At 45.6% G+C, this 16,719-nt stretch overlaps 1 long non-coding RNA gene across 3 annotated transcripts; it reads right to left on the reverse strand.

The window, feature by feature from the left end:
- Positions 1–1,190: 1,190 nt before the first annotated feature.
- LOC120103102 (uncharacterized) lies at positions 1,191–10,185 on the reverse strand. Of its 3 annotated transcripts, XR_015621204.1 has the most exons (5): positions 10,026–10,185; positions 9,797–9,862; positions 6,067–6,158; positions 4,780–4,934; positions 1,191–2,345 (listed from the first exon to the last, which is right to left on the reverse strand). It is a non-coding gene; the product is annotated as an uncharacterized LOC120103102 (long non-coding RNA). The 3 variants fall into 3 exon arrangements; XR_015621205.1 differs by lacking the exons at positions 1,191–2,345; positions 10,026–10,185 and adding an exon at positions 3,417–4,294; XR_015621206.1 differs by lacking the exons at positions 6,067–6,158; positions 10,026–10,185 and having other exon boundaries at positions 1,416–2,345.
- Positions 10,186–16,719: the final 6,534 nt, after the last annotated feature.

Genomic DNA, 16,719 nt, shown 5'->3' on the forward strand with positions numbered 1-16,719 from the left:
ACATATTAATATGCCTATATATTATGTATTAATACTTTTTTTTTTTTGGAGCTGAGGACCGAACCCGGGGCCTTGCGCTTGCTAGGCAAGTGCTCTACCACTGAGCTAAATCCCCAATCCCCATATTAATACTTCTACATATTACATATTTTATATATTTCTTTCTTTCTTTTAAAGGTTTATTTATCTATTTCATGTATATGGGCATGCTGTCCTTGACACACCAGAAGAGGGCAGTGGATCCCATTACAGATGGTTGTGAGCCACCATGTGGTTGCTGGGAATTGAACTCATGACCTTTGGAAGAGCAGCCAGTGATGAGCCATCCCTCTAGCCCATATATATACACATATTTCTTTTGTTTTGTGTTTTAGAACAGGGTTTCTTTGTCTAGCCTTAACTGTCCTGGACGTCACTGTTGTCCAAGATGGCCTTGAACTGCCCGCCTATGAGCTGGGATCAATTATGTACACCAGTTCCTGGCTGACCCATCCAGCAGGTCCAGTTATTCAGGGTCCCGAAGCGGCTGAGACATGGTGGCACATGTTTGCTACCGTTGCAAGGTTGAGGTCAGACTGTACTACATTGTGGGTTCAGGGCCAGCCTCGGCTACCTAGTGAGATCAATACCATCCTGGGCTACCAAGTGAGCCCATGTCTCCAAAACCAAAAAACACAAAACAAAACTTGTAGAAAACTATTCACAGAGGATGATGCGGCCATCTTGAGGATCCAGCCGCTGTGAGCACCTGCCAGAGACCTGCCCGAGACTAACCCCATTACCTCTTCTTCATGAGGAAGAGGGGGTTGGTGAGGCCCCGCCTCCCTCTGAAGATAGACATTTTCGTCAGTGGTGTAGTGACTTGTAAGTCTCCCTGTTCTTGCAAATAGCCCTTCATAATGGTTACTTACATAAGCACCCTAATTAAGCTTATTGGTTTACCAGGCTCAACTATGATGGAATTGTCCCTTTGGGGCCCTTTGAACAAGTAGACATTTGTTCATCTCCCCAAGCAAAGTTCACATAGCAGAAACACACACACACACACACTTCCTCCTCCTCTTCCTCCTCCTCTTCCTCCTCCTCCTCCTCTTCTTCCTCCTCCTTTTCCTCCTCCTCTTCCTCCTCCTCTTCCTCCTCCTCTTCCTCCTCCTCTTCCTCCTCCTCTTCCTCCTCTTCCTTTTCCTCTTCCTCTTCCTCCTCCTCTTCCTCCTCCTCTTCCTCTTCCTCTTCCTCTTCCTCCTCCTCCTCCTCTTCCTCCTCTTCCTTTTCCTCTTCCTCTTCCTCCTCCTCTTCCTCCTCCTCTTCCTCTTCCTCCTCCTCTTCCTCCTCCTCTTCCTCCTCTTCCTTTTCCTCTTCCTCTTCCTCCTCCTCTTCCTCCTCCTCTTCCTTTTCCTCCTCCTCTTTCTCTTCTTCCTCCTCCTTTTCCTCCTCCTCTTCCTCCTCCTCTTCCTCTTCCTCCTCCTCCTCCTCTTCCTCCTCCTCTTTCTCTTCTTCCTCCTCCTTTTCCTCATCCTCTTCTTCCTCCTCCTCCTCTTCCTCCTCCTCCTTTTCCACTTCCTCTCCCTCCTCCTCCTCTTCCTCCCCCCCCTTTTCCTCTTCCTCTTCCTCCTCCTCCTCCTTTTCCTCATCATCTTCCTCCTCCTCTTCCTCTTCCTCCTCCTTTTCCTCTTCCTCTCCCTCCTCCTCTTCTTCCTCCTCCCCCTTTTCCTCTTCCTCTTCATAAGAATCAGTCAACCCGTAGTGCTATGACCGTAAGCTGTCAAACACTGCTGGCTTTTGGGCTAGGATTAAAACCAGAGCTATGCCAAAGTAGCTTGTAGATAGCACTAATTGCTGTCCCATGAGCACAATCATGAGGAGCCTCTTTGAGGTGACTTTGAATCTGACATCTCATGTGACTGATAGACAAATTGAGAACCTAGAAAAGTCCATTCACTTAGCTCCGGGATGCCCAGCAAGACAAACCTTGTAAGCCCTTCTGTTGCCCAGGGCTCTCAAACGTCACTCTATCCTCCCCACCCATCATGGCTGCTGGGATCCATACCCACAATTCCTCTGTTTGTCCCCTAATCACTCCTCTCATCTCTTCTTACATGTACCCAGCATCAATAAGGCTGTGATACTTTGGCCAGCGACACTGGATCCGCTTCTGCCTTCTAGGCCCTGCCATCTGCCTGAAATGCTTCGACAGGCAGTCGGCGCCGGTGCCAGCCCACGGCTCTGCCCCTGCCATCTGCTTTTGGGTCTGTCGTGACAGGGGAGCAGAGACCACACTCCACTCACTTCCCTCCATTCGGCTCCTTGCTTATGTGGCTCGAGGTAGTCGTGGGTGACAGAAGACTCTGGGAAAAAACAGTACACGGCTGGAGATTGTTCCTAAGGGCTTCTTTCAGCTGGGGTGAGATGCTATGTCTGGGAGTCCCTTGGTGCACCCATGGATTGATCAGACAAAATAACTCAGGGAAAAAACTCTCTTCCTTCCTTCCTTCCTTCCTTTCTTTCTTTCTTTCTTTCTTTCTTTCTTTCTTTCTTTCCTTTCTTCCTTCCTTCCTTCATTTCTTTTTCTTTGTTTGTTTGTTTCTTTCTTTCTTTCATTTTGGGTTTTTGTTGTTTTGTTATTTTTAATTATGCAGGGTCTCATTTTGTAGCCTTGGCTGCCTGGAACTTACTCTGAAAACCAGGCTGACCTCAAATTATCAGCAACCTGACTGTCTTTGACTCCCAAGCGTGAGGACTGTAGGTGTCTGCCACCACCCTTGGCTACACGATTATTAAGGTAGCAAGATTGTGGCCAGGGGGAGTTCAGTGGATAAAACATTCATCATGCAAGAACAAAGACCTGAATTTGAACCTCCAGTACTCGTGTAAAGCTGAGTGTGTCAGAGCATGTCAGAGTGTATCAGTAATCCTGGTACTCCTATAACCCGGTGCTGGTGGTCACCTAGAAAACTGCAGAGCCCACCAAATAGGATTCACACAGGACTACTAGGGAAAAAAGAGAAGGCCCAGCCTGGGAAAAATCGAAAGAAAAACTTCAGTGTAAACAGCTTCCTCTAGCATGGGAGCTGCCCTTAACCGGAGTCTGCTAAACAAACTCTGGGCTGAATGCTTTACAGGGACCCAGGTCTTCCCCTTCCCCCTCCTGGGCTTGTTTAGATACCCTACACATGCACCTGTGCCTTCCTGCAATGTCTTCTGGGAATAGGATGTACTGTCTCAGGGAGCTCACTGTGGTTTCCTTGTCTACATATGTCTCTCCCTGTAACTCTCTACCTCACTTCGGTGTGAGACAGGAAGCAGAGACAAGAGAATCCCCAGAGGAGGCTCACAGGACAGCAGCCTGGTGGGCAAGCATCAAACAACAAACAGAACCTGCTTCAAATGTGACAGAAGGCAAAGGCAGGCATATACTTATGTAAACATCGATAAATTATTTCTCTGCTGGTGAAATGAGCCAATTCAAGCCAGATTAGAATATATAAAAAGGCTATTCCATTGGGGAAACGCTCTTGGGTGAGTTCACTGGTCCCAAGAAAGGTCAGGGAAAGAAGTCACCATGGGGAGGAAAATGGGGGAGGGAAAAGAAAAAGAAAGAAGAGAAAAGAGAGAAGGGAGAACCAAAATGTCTGGAGAGAGCCTCTAGGGGGAGTCTGGAGGAAGAGAAGCCAGTACCTGGGGTGGAAAGTTCAGGAAGAGGGTGGAGTTTGCCAGGTATGGATTGAGGGGTGCTGGGATAACCTAGAGGCCAGGTCTGCTTTGGTATGTAAAATATGCACCTCAGCCATCTGTCCAGGGTCTAAAACCAAACATGCCAGCCTTTTGTTGATAATACATGAATAAGGGGCGATATAATCATCCACGAGAACTTCCTGCTGACATTAGGGTGTCATTTTCTTTGGAGATTCTAACAAAATTTGGATGCTAGTCAAGTCCTGAGAGAGCTGATTGTTTCACTACTGTCTAGGCTGTGGGACCATCTGGAGGTAGAAGTGTGTGGGTCCATTTGAGGGTAGCCCATGTGAGGCTAGGCCAGAATGCCTGTGAGTGACTGCTTTGGCCCTATCCTGGATGCAGATTCTAGGAAACGCCTGGACCTGGTAGGGTGCTGGAACAGATATATATCTGGCAGAAGTTAAAGTTATTGGGTGCACATTTGAAAGTTTTAGGCCCATGATAGTTGGAGGGAATAGGTCTCAGGACCAGAGAAAGGGGAATAGACCCCACCCTCAGGAATAGGCAGGTGGGGAGGGAAACATGTTGATTGACAGCTCTTATCTGGAGTCCCTTTGACCTGTGAGAGGTGAAACCAAGTGAGTTCCCCAAAGCTTATAAAAATCCTCTTAAGTTTACAAAAAGAAATAGATTTCAGATGTGTTAGTATTGCCACTGATTAATATTAAAGTTCTGATCTTTGAAGTCTCAATGCAACAGTAGCACAGGGAAGGGAAGAAATCTTATGCATTTTCTTCCTTTCATGGGAAGTAGAAACCTACGTGTTCTTTAAAAATTCAGTTTTGGGGTTGGGGATTTAGCTCAGTGGTAAAGCGCTTGCCTAGAAAGCGCAAGGCCCTGGGTTCAGTCCCCAGCTCCGAAAAAAAGAACCAAAAAAAAAAAAATTCAGTTTTGTTAGATGATGTTTTGCCAGGGCAAATGCATGAAGGAACGTTTTCACCGAAGCAGACACAGGTGAAAGGATGTTCTGCTACAGCAAGCACGTGAAAGGACACGTGATGAAGGATTCTTTACTAACAACACACATGCATTGGTCCATCTTACCCAGTATAGTTGAGCTGCATTTGTCGGGATTCCATAGAGAGAAAAAAGCTCCAAAAAACTTCTGGTGTTGTGCTACAGTTTCTTGCCACTTCCTCAGAATCAGACCAACGGCAGAGTGACGTCAGCTGAGACAAACTCACCTGCTGAGATAAGACCTGTGGAGGACATGTGATATTTGGAGGAAGTATAAAAAGAACTCGACAGACAGTGGTGGAGGCTAGGCTAGGCTTGCTGACAGAGCTAGCTATACAGTGCTTGTTGGTCTTACGTCTTTGCTGATCTTCACTTTGCTGAGAGAGGCACAGCAGAGAACTTCTCCTGACATTCCTGTTGGCCCTGGTCCCTCCTGCTGATCGCTGTTTGATATCCTGAATCTACCAAACAGGACTGCTGGCGTATCCATGAAATGGGGCTGCTGTTGCCTGCTAACTGTGAACTGAACCACTGATTTCCAGACAATTCAAATAGGAGTCGCTCCAAAGAACAGTTTCTAAACAGGTCCACTTCTCCCATATCCTTTCTTTTCTACTAACTCTGGTGGGCGGTGGGCTACCAGGGAGGTTAAAGCATTTAAGAACCATCATTAAAAATAGGCTTTAAAAAATTAAAATTATACCCATGTGCCTTCAATCACTTTCCTGTCACCACTCAAGGTTCCCATCCTCCAACCTTCATAACTTGCATTTACCAACCTCAAAACACCGTCCTAGACCCTCAAACACTTTCTTAGAAGCTTCTATATCCTCAGACTTGCATAAACTTTAAACTTTCTATTTTTTCCAAAGATTAATTAATTAATTTAGTGTAAGTACACTGTCACTGTCTTCAGACACACTAGAAGAGGGTGTCAGATCTCATTACAGATGGTTGTGAGCCACCATGTGGTTGCTGGGAATTGAACTCAGGACCTCTGGAAGAGTAGTCAGTGCTCTTAACTGCTGAGCCATCTCTCTAGCTCCTAAACTTTATACTTCTAAAGAGTTACTTTCTTCTCTAGGCTTTTTTTAAAGATTTATTTATTTAATATGTATAAGTACACTGTAACTGTCCTCAGACACACCAGAAGAGGGCATCAGATCCCATTACAGATGGTTGTGAGCCACCATGTGGTTGCTGGGATTTGAATTCAGGACCTCAGGAAGAGCAGTCAGTGCTTTTAACCTCTGAGCCATCTCTCCAGCCCCTCACTAGTCTTTCAAACTCCTTAGAGACCCGAGAAGGTTAAATTGTAATTTAAATGGTTTGTGTATCAATTAAAATGACAGAGTCTAGTCCAAAGTCTATTACCCAAGCAGTTGTCCCAGGCTCCTGTGGCCTCCATGGCATCAAAAGCTGAGGCAGTCTTTGGCCCCCAGGCACAGAAGATGAAGAGGCTTTGCCTGTGGAGGAGGAATCGACCTCATCTTACTGATCTTAAGCAATGTGAGACAATAAACTCACAGACATACAAAATAAACGTTGGGGTTTGTTCTGTTGCTATGTATTATAATGCTAAATTCTGGACCCCAGGTTCTAGTTGCCTCAGAGTGAGCTCTCACATGTATCAGCTTTTGTTGTGCAAACCTTGCTCCTTAATTTAAAATTTTTGGTTGAATAAAGACGCTGAGGCTGGTGGCTGAGCAGAAGAGAGGAAGTGGAGCTTCGGTTCCTGGGCTTGGGGTAGGTGGATCACGGGTGCTGACCATGAGGGCTGGCCAGTTAGAGTAGGAGCTGCCCAGGCAGGCAGAACATGGCAAGTGATAACTCGGGGTTATTGACAGGAAGGAGAAAAAATAGCAGAGGGCTGATATCTGCCCAGCTCTAGTGCTTTAAGGTTTATGATAAATATAAAAGTTTTGTGCCTGGGTTGGGGATTTAGCTCAGTGGTAGACCGCTTGCCTAGCAAGCACAAGGCCCTGGGTTCAGTCCCCAGCTCCGAAAAAAAGAAAAAAAAAAGTTTTGTGCCTTTTATTTGAGTCCAAATAATATTTACCACTACAGACAAATGTGGTTTTGAAGAAATAAGGCTCACGGAAAAATAGGAGAGCGCACCCACTCACCTAAATGAGAAGTTCACAGGAAGCACAATGTCAAAGAGCTGGGATGAGGAGCTTGAGCGGTTGAAGCCTTCATCAGATTTTTTTTGGTTCTTAATGGGCTCATCTGCAGACACTTGTAGCCATAGGCTAAAATCCATTTAGGGTTTCTTTTGTCCATAAGTGCCAGAAAACATCTGAATGTAGATAGCTTCATTGGCCAGGACAGTATGATAAGGCCATTTCTGAAAATGGACTTTAAGTGGCCCCATAAAAAAGCACGCACTGAGTATGTCAGGAGAGGAGAACCCTCCAAACAGAAAGGCAGGGCAGATGGGACCAGGTTCTATCCCAATTGCTCAGGTCCTGCGTTCTGAAGTGGAAACTTCTGCTTTCTCTGGAAAGTCAGTTATGCCAAAAAAATGTTTCACTGAAGCAAACACAGGTAAGAGGATGTTTTTATAAAGCAGACACTGGAAGAACTGTTCTGCTGAAGCAGACACAGGTGAAAGGATGTTTACCAAAGCAAATACTTAAAAGGACACATGACATTAAGAAGGACTGTGCAAGGGGCTGGAGAGATGGCTCAGTGGTTAGAGCACTGACTGCTCTTCCAGAGGTCCTGAGTTCAAATCTCAGCAACCACATGGTGGCTCACAACCATCTGTAATGAGATCTGATGCCCTCTTTTGGTGTGTCTGAAGACAGCTACAGTGTACTTGTATATAATAAATAAATAGGGGTTGGGGATTTAGCTCAGTGGTAGAGCGCTTGCCTAGGAAGCGCAAGGCCCTGGGTTCAGTCCCCAGCGCCGAAAAAAAGAACCAAAAATAAATAAATAAATAAATAAATCTTAAAATAAATCTTAAAAAAAAAAAAAAAGAAGGACCCTGCAGACAGTGGACGACACTGAATGGTATTGATACACCTTGCCATTCCTTAATGGTCATCATTGGTAGTGACTTCATAGAAAGAAAACACACACACACACACACACACACACACCAAAAAACTTCTGTTGTCGTTCTGGCAGCCTCTCACTGCTTCCATAGGCTCTGGCTGATTGGCAGAGTGATGTCAGCTGATGATTTTGCTAAGAGAGACTCACATGATTTTTTTTTTCTTTTCTTTTTCTTTTTTTTTTTCGGAGCTGGGGACCGAACCCAGGGCCTTGGGCTCGCTAGGCAAGCGATCTACCACTGAGCTAAATCCCCAACCCCACTCACATGATGTTTTACTGGCCAAGGAGGACACGTGATATTTGGAGGGAGTAACATTAGGACTCAACGGACAGTGATGGCAGGCTCGCATAGGTAGCTTCGCAACACAACATTGGTCTTGAGTCTTCGTATTCTCTTTGTTGAAAGAGGCATGGCAGAGAATTTCTCCTGGTGTTCCTGCTGGTCCTGACCTCTCCTGCTGACTCCTGCAGATTCTGTGGAGGCCTGGCTGTTTCTGCTGGGTCGTGACACCACTACTGATTGTGTTTGCTGTCCTGACACTACTGAACTGGACCAGTCTATATCCACTGGTCTATATCCTGACCAGGCAGGTTGGATCTGTCCCAAAGAACCATTTCTAAACAGGTCCACTTTTCCTGTATCCTGATAACCTTTCCTTTCCACTGCCTCTGGTGGGTGCTGGAAGGGAGGTTAAAGCATTTAAGGACGCTTACTAAAAGTAGGTTTTGAGGGGCTAGAGAGATGGCTCAGTGGTTAAGAGCACTGACTGCTCTTCCAGAGGTCCTGAGTTCAAATCCCAGTAACCACATGGTGGCTCACAACCATCTGTAATGGGATCGGATGCCCTCTTCCGGTGTGTCTGAAGACAGCTATAGTGTACTCATATATAATAATAGTGTATACATATATAAAATAAATAAGTTTTTTAAAAGTAGGTTTTGAAAATAATGTAAGCCAACCAAGTTCAATCCCCAGCATCTATAAACCCGTGTACATACTTGTAATCCCAGCACTTGAGATGAAGGCAAGAGGCTCAGAAGTTCAAGGTCATTTCTCAGCTGCACAGTGACTTAAAGGTCAGCCTGGGATGTGTGGAAATTGTGTCTACAAAGGGAGGTTGTATTAGACGCTTCTCCGTTCCGTGATAAATCACCTTGACCAAGACCACTTATAGAAGAGAGAGTCCATTCTGGAGTCCCATGTTGTAGGGGAGTCCACAGTGGTGGCTAAGCACAGCAGAATGTGTCAGGCATGGCATCGGGAGCAGGAAGCAGCGCACTCACAGCTTTTTGTGGAGGAGAGGTGATGAGACAGGGCATCCCTCAGAACCCTGGAACTCACTGTAGACCAGGCTGGCCTCAAAATCACAGAGATCCGCCTGCCTCAGCCTCCCTAGTGCTGAGATCACAGGTGGATACCACCATCCCCAGTTTCAATGTTCTCTTTTGTTGGGGTCGGTCTGGTGCTGTTATCTATCCAAATGCTAGATACTGCCCAGCCCCCAAGATCTGGTTGCCCCCAATGAGGAGATCCTCGAATGCTATGTAACTTTGCTCCCCAAGTTAATTGGTCAATAAAAAGCTAAAGCTTGAGGTTGGGGATTTAGCTCAGCGGTAGAGTGCTTGCCTAGCGAGCGCAGGGCCCTGGGTTCGGTCCCCAGCTCCGGGGAAAAAGAAAGAAAGAAAGAAAGAAAGAAAGAAAGAAAGAAAGAAAGAAAGAAAGAAAGAAAGAAAGAGCTAAAGCTTGTGGTTGGGCAATAAATAGAGGTAGGCGGGTTTTCAGTTACCTGGCTGGGGAGGGGGTCACAGGCTGAGAGGTAGAGAAAGGGAAGAAGGCAAGAAAGAAAGGAGGAAGCCACCGTGAGAGGAGATGGACCTTGAGCACATGACCAGGAGAAACAGCGAGTAACAAGGTACGTGTGGCTGAGATATAAGTCAGAATAGCTCCCAAACCACCCAGTCCAGGCTCACAGCTTGTAAATAAACTACCTGGATCGTGTGCCCGTTATACAGGCTAGAATAGGTAATTCGTCTTACACACCTTTTACTTGACAGCTTCTGCTTGGCCTGCCTGGACAGGCAGCACTGCTGTGCTTGTAGCTCAGGGCTGCAAATAAGAAAAAGAATTATTTCAGCACAAGCTCTACAACATGGAGACCGTCGGTCTGAGGGGCTGCCCGGTGACTAAAGAGAGGGTAGCATACACACTGTGTCAAAGGGCCAGGACGAAGCAGAGGGCGGCACTCATGCTTCCCAAAGCAGCACCTGACCTAAAAGCACAGATCGACTGCAGAGATGGCTCAGCGGTTCAATGGAGTCGTGCTCTTGCCGAGAACCAGAGTTCAGTTCCCAGCACCCATGTTGGTTGGTGACTCAAAACCACCTGTAAGTCCAGTGTGTCCCGTGCTCTCTTCTGGACGCCATGAGCACCTGCAGAGAGAGAGAGAGAGAGACACACACACACACACATCACACACGCACATGCACACACACGCACACACACAAGACTTAATTTTTTCAAAACTCTTTAGAAATATATTTTTTTATCTTTTAGATTTTATTCAATGCTTGGTGTTTTGCGTATCTATATGTAGACCTGTGTACCCTCTGCCCAAAAGAGGCTGGAAGAGGACTTTGGAGTTACAGACAGCTATGTAGAGTCCTGTGGGCCCTGGGAAATTAAACATGGGTCCTCTGATACAGCAGCCAGTGCTCTTAACTACAATGCCATCTCTACAGCCCTTAAAACTATTTAGTTGATTTTATGTGTATGCATGTCTTGCCCACATGTATGTATGTATGTATGTATGTATGTATGTATGTACTTGCTCCACATGTATGCATTGTGCCTGTGGAGGTCAAAATAAGGCACCAAATTCCCTGGAATTGGAGTTACGAATGCTTGTAAGCTGCCACGTGGGTGCTGAGAACTGGACTCTGATCCTCTGCGAGTGCCCTGAACGTCCCAACATTTTAAACTCATGGAATGTTTATTTCTAGAATTTGTTTTGATTTTGTTTGTTTTGATTTTGTGTGTGTGTGTGTGTGTGTGTGTGTGTGTGTGTGTGTGTGTGGTTATTTGGGGGGGACATTTCTCATTATTTAACTCTGTCTGATCCAGAATGATGAAGACCAGGCTGCGTTCAAACTTGCAGCAATCTTCCTGCTTCTGCCTCTTGGATATTCTGGGATTACAGTGTAAGACAGCATACTGGTCTCTATTTCTGAAATCTCTCTGTAAAACTGTAATTGGCCCCAGGCAACTGGAACTGTAGAAAATGGAGCAGCAAGCAGGGAAAGGCTAGAGTGCTACCACCTACTACTTTACAGATATTTCAGAAGCACAGAGAAGTTCTGTGCTTAACCGAATTCAGAAATCCAGTAAGTAACAGAGCTGGGCACAGTCCAAAGCCTCTGGCTTCCGAGTTCACCCTGTAAAAAAATGTGCTATCTTAGCCGAAGCTGAGCCCGTCTTCTATGAGAAGTACTGAAGTTCAGGTCTGTATTCACACAGCATGTGGACTGACGCCCGGCCAGAATTCCAACTCAGGGCCGGTGAGCCAACTCTGGGCATTTCCACTGTTATGTGCTGCCCCCTAGTGCTCCTATGGGAGAATACAACAGAGGCAGGCAGCCCTCAGGTAGGACTCAGGGAGGCTTGCAGAGTCTGATTATGGTGTCCATCTACAGTCCCCTGAGCCCCAAAGTAGCTGCGTGTCCGCTCCAAAACAGCCATCCGTGTGTACAGTTGTAATGTGTTTGACTGCCTCGCGACCCTGAAACCCAACAGGTACAACCTAATTTAACATCATTCCGCCCCAAGCTCTCTGCCATCCAGTTGCACGAATCAAAGATCTAGATGAACTTGATACATCTCTCTTCTGTCAGAAGACCACAAAGCCAGACGCCTGAAGTGGAGACCAGAGAAGGTGACTGGAAAAGTATAATCAAATATAGCAGAGAAATGATGCTAAAAACATATGTTCTGGGCAATGGCCTGAGGTCAAAGCTATCGGGCATAAGGTCAGGAGGCACTGTACACAAAGCCAGGGCTCCAGGTTGTGACCCGAGACAGCAGTGACCGGGTGGGTAGAGGATGTCCCCAGCATGCTCTGGCTTTGAAGAAAAATGAAAGGGGCTGGGGATTTAGCTCAGTGGTAGAGCGCTTACCTAGGAAGCGTAAGGCCCTGGGTTCGGTCCCCAGCTCCGAAAAAAAAGAACCAAAAAAAAAAAAAAAAAAAATGAAAACTCCATTTGAGTTCTGAAGTGTAAAATGCTTGCCTAGCATGTGCAAGGCCCTGGGGTTTAGAGCTAATACTGGGGTGATGGGGGGAATCTTTAACTAAAATAGAAAAATGTTTTCTGTTAGGCCTGTAGATCAGTTGGTAGAGTGCTCACCCACATGCATGAAATCCTAGGTTCTATCCAGCACAGCATAAGTGAAGCAGGTTTTAATCAGGCACTTGGAGATGGAGGGTAGGAGGTGCAAGGAGGAGTTCAACATCACCTTCAGCCCGAGTTTGAGGCCAGCCTGGGTAACATGAGATTCTGACTCCAAAATAAACAAACAAACAAACAAACAAAGTAAAATAAATTTTAAAAGTGTTTGTTTTATGTTATAAGAAAAAAAAACACTCAAGGAGCAAGGGTGTTAATCTGAATCCTTCACCCCAGAAGCCTGTTCTGTTCTTTGCGTTGTTGGACTCTAGGCCAGTGAGACACCCTGTTGTGTTTCCAGAATGCCGTCTTCTGTTTTGTTTGCTTTAACAAGAAGTGAAATTGTGCATATTCTTAGCTGGGCATTGGTGTGTGAGTGTGTGTGTGTGTGTGTGTGAGTGTGTGTGTGTGTGTGTGTGTGTGTGTGTGTGTGTGTGCATCTTTAATCACAGCACTCAGGACTGGTTCACAAAGCAAGTTCCAGAACAGACAGAGCTACACAGAGAAACCCTGCCTCAACAAACAAAACAAAACAAATGTGCATCTTCTTTTATTTTTTTTTGTTTGTTCTCATTTTTTATAGTTTTTGACATAGGGTCTCATTGCATAGCTCAGGCTGGATTCGAACTCACCATTTAGGTAGAGCTGCTCTCAGACCTGAAACTCTGCTTTCCAGCTTTCTGCACACCTGGCTTAACCTACTTTTTAGTTATTTTGTCCTCTGTGTGTGTGTGTGTGTGTGTGTGTGTGTGTGTGTGTGTTTGTGGTGTACATTGTGTATGTACTGTTTTCATGTGTGTGTGTGTGTGTGTGTGTGTGTGCTGTGCATGTTTCAACTATAAAAATGAGAACAAACAAAAAATAAAAGAAGATGCACATTCATGTGTATGTATGGTTTTCATGTGTGTGTGGTATGCATGTGTGTAGTGTGCAGGTGTGTGCATATGTGTATGTGGTGTGCATGTGTGTGCATGTGTGTATGATGTGCATGTGTGCGGTGTGCATGTGTGTCTCTGTGTTTGTGGTGTGCATATCTGTGTAGTGTGTATATGTGTGTATGTGGTGTGCATGTGTGTGTGGTGTGCGTGTCTGTGTGGGGTGTGTGTCTGTGTGGTGTGTATATGTGTGTCTGGTGTGTACATATCTGTGTAGTGTGTATTTGTGTGTGTGTGGTGTGTATATGTGTGTGCATGTCTGTGTGGTGTGTGAGTCTGTGTGGTGTGTATATGTGCGTGTGGTATGCATGTGTGTGTCTATGTGGTGCGCATGATGAGATATATAATCATCTAGGAAAACAGGCCTCTGTGTGCATGCAGAGGCCAGAGAAGGAGATTTGAACTCAGGTACTCAGGCTTGTGGGACAAGTGCTGTCACCCTAAGCTGTCACCCTGGACCCCTTCAAGCACTTAGAAGCATCACTTTAAATGTGATAACTCGGGCTGGAGAGATGGCTCAGCGGTTAAGAGCGCCCGACTGCTCTTCCAGAGGTCATGAGTTCAATTCCCAGCAACCACATGGTGGCTCACAACCATCTGTAAAGAGATCTGATGCCCTCTTCTGGTGTATCTGAAGACAGCTACAGTGTACTTATATATAATAAATAAATAAATCTTTAAAAAAAAAAAAAAAAAAAAATAAATGTGATAACTCCATTTATAGTATTATACAACCTCTATTTCAAAAATGTTTTTATCACTTGAACGGAACTGTGTACCTAAGAAGCAATAGGTGCCCCTGACCTCCAATCTGGCAGTGAATCCACTCCTTCTACTTCTGTGACTTCAACTCTTCTTACTACTTCACATATCCATTTTATTTTATTTTAGGCAGTAGTGGGGATCGAACTTAGGGCCTGAGGCACTGAGGACAGACTCTACCACTGAGATATAGACCCAGACAGTAATGTTTCATGTTAATGGAAACCTACCGTGTCTGTCCTTCCTTATATGCCTTGTTTTACTTAACATACAGGTTTTCAGGGTTCATCTATGGTGTAAAATCAGAAATGTCTCCCTTTTGTGACTGAACAATGTTCGCATATATGGTTCATCCAGTCATCTCGCATTGAACAGTTGGGTTGTTTGGTAATTGTGAAAAAATGTCACAATGAACAGTATCTGCTTGAGTCTCAGTGACCTTGAGTTTATTTTAAAACACTCCATATAACACTTGGGGCAGTTAATCTCAATCGTCAGTTTGATGAGAACTAGACTCTTCTAGGAGACAAGTTTCTGGGCATGACTGAGAGATCAGCTAGACGTCAGGTTAACTGAGATGGGAAGACCTGTCCACCATGGGTGGCCCCATTCCCTGGCCGGGACACTGAACATGTGTTCATTGCTCTCTTCTTCCTGAGTATACGATGTGACCACCTGCCTCAAGCTGCTCCCATGGTTTCACCATGACGGGCCAAACCCTAGAACTTTTAAGCCAAAATAAACCCTTTCTCCCTCAAGTTGCCTTTCTCAAGCCTTCTGCTTAGTGTCATTTGAAAATCACAACAGGAAAAAATAATTAAAACAACCCTCTTTTGGGGAAATAAGATCACATCCTGCTCTTTTGAGATAGGATCTCACTAAACAGCTGAGACTAACCGTAAACCCATGATCCTCCTGCCTCAGCCTCCTGAATATTGGGATTATAGGTGACCCCTACTCAGTTATCATTCTAATTTAAAAAAAATATTTATTTACCTGGGTATGGTGATGTCCACTTTTAACCCCAATACTTGGGAGGCAGAGGCACTGAGTGTTCGAGTTTAGTCAGTGCTACATAGTAAGATCCTATCTCAAAACAACAGCAGGGATTGGAGAGACGGCTGAATTAAGAGCACCTACTGGGGGCTGGGGATTTAGCTCAGTGGTAGAGCGCTTACCTAGGAAGCGCAAGGCCCTGGGTTCGGTCCCCAGCTCCGAAAAAAAGAACCAAAAAAAAAAAAAAAAAAAGCACCTACTGTTCTTCCAGAGGACCCGAGTTTGATTCCCAGCACCCACATCAGGCAGCTCGCAATTGCCTGTAACTCCAGCTTCAGGGGACTCTAACGCATCTGGCTTCTGTGGGCGCCTGCATTCACGTGCATATACCTAACACACGTAGACACAAAATTTAAAAACAACGGAATTCATTCACCTATCGATTTACTCATTTAGGGGACATGCCATGAAGCATAGGTGGCAGTCCAAGGACAAGTTCCGTGGTTCTCTCCTTCCGTGACTGGAACTCAGGACATCAGCCTTGGCTGCAGGCACCATTACCCAGTGAACCATCTCGTCTGACCCATTTAGTCTTCTTTCTTTGTTGTATAAAATGGGCTGGACCAAATGAATTTGCTACAGTTTTTTATATCAAAGTAGCCCAAAGAACAGCAATGCCGTATGATTCAGCCTAATAAAATGCCTAAACATAGCAATTCTGGTTGGCTTTGGACTCTATGAGGAGGACCGCTTTCACATGGACTTATGGACTGGCCGTTCGCATTCAGGGTCACACTAGCATGGTTTAGCCGTACTTCTGGTCCCCACTTGTTTCTTATGCTCTGTAAAGATTGCTCTGTGTGGATTTTCTGCACTTCTGTATCTCCCGTCAGTGGTGTTTCTATTTTCTTTTTGAGGCCACCATGAACAATGGTTTTTGTTTGCTTGTTTGGTTGGTTTGGTTATTGACACAGTCTCCTATAGCCCAGGATGGCTTTGAACTCCTGATCTTTCTGCCTCTGCCTCCCGAGTGCTGGGATGACAGGCAGTGGCAGCACGCCTGGCTGAAGAGCTTCTTTTCTTTTCTTTCTTCCTTTGGTTTTTGAGACAGGGTCTCTCTACATAGCCCCGCCTGTTCTGGAACTCATCCTGTAGACCAGACTGACCTCCAACTCACAAAGATCCATTTGCCTCAGCCTCCCAAGTGCCAGGATTAATGGCGTGCCCCACCTGGCTGAACAGTTTCTACCAGTCGCTTGGACACATTCCTCCTGGCATAGCACTGCAAGAGCATCTCATGAACATGCCTAGAACCGGCCTTGCTACTCTTAGAGTAGGCAGAAGTGCCACCATACTCCATGGGACTCATTTTCTGAGTCCCTTGCCCCAGAAGGTAGTGTGATATACTTCGGGAACGCCTGCCATCAGGCCTTTGCTGGGAGCAGCACACTGTGTCAATTTGCCACAGGGATCTCTCCAAAATCCATGTGTGACTCTCTTCATCCTTCCCAGTTGACAGAGGTACCTTCTTTTAACTTGTTTGTTTACTTAATTATTTATGGTTTTGGGTTTTTTGTTTGTTTGGTTGGTTGGTTTTGGTTTTTGGGGGGTTTTGTTGTTGTTGTTTTTTTTTTTTTTTTTTTTTTGAGACAGGGTCTCTCTACATAGCCCTGCCTGTCCTGGAACTCACTCTGTAGGCCAGGCTGGCTTGGAACTCACAGAGATCCACCTCTCACTGCCTCCAGAGTGCTGGGATTAAAGTTACATGCCACCACACCTGTCTAGAGAGGTCCGTATCTACAGAGGGGGAACTGGTAGACCGGAAGTGACTTGC

The sequence above is a fragment of the Rattus norvegicus genome, chromosome 5 (assembly GCF_021556685.1).
Source record: "Rattus norvegicus strain SHRSP/BbbUtx chromosome 5, alternate assembly SHRSP_T2T, whole genome shotgun sequence".
In the NCBI taxonomy this organism is placed as follows: Eukaryota; Metazoa; Chordata; class Mammalia; order Rodentia; family Muridae; genus Rattus; species Rattus norvegicus.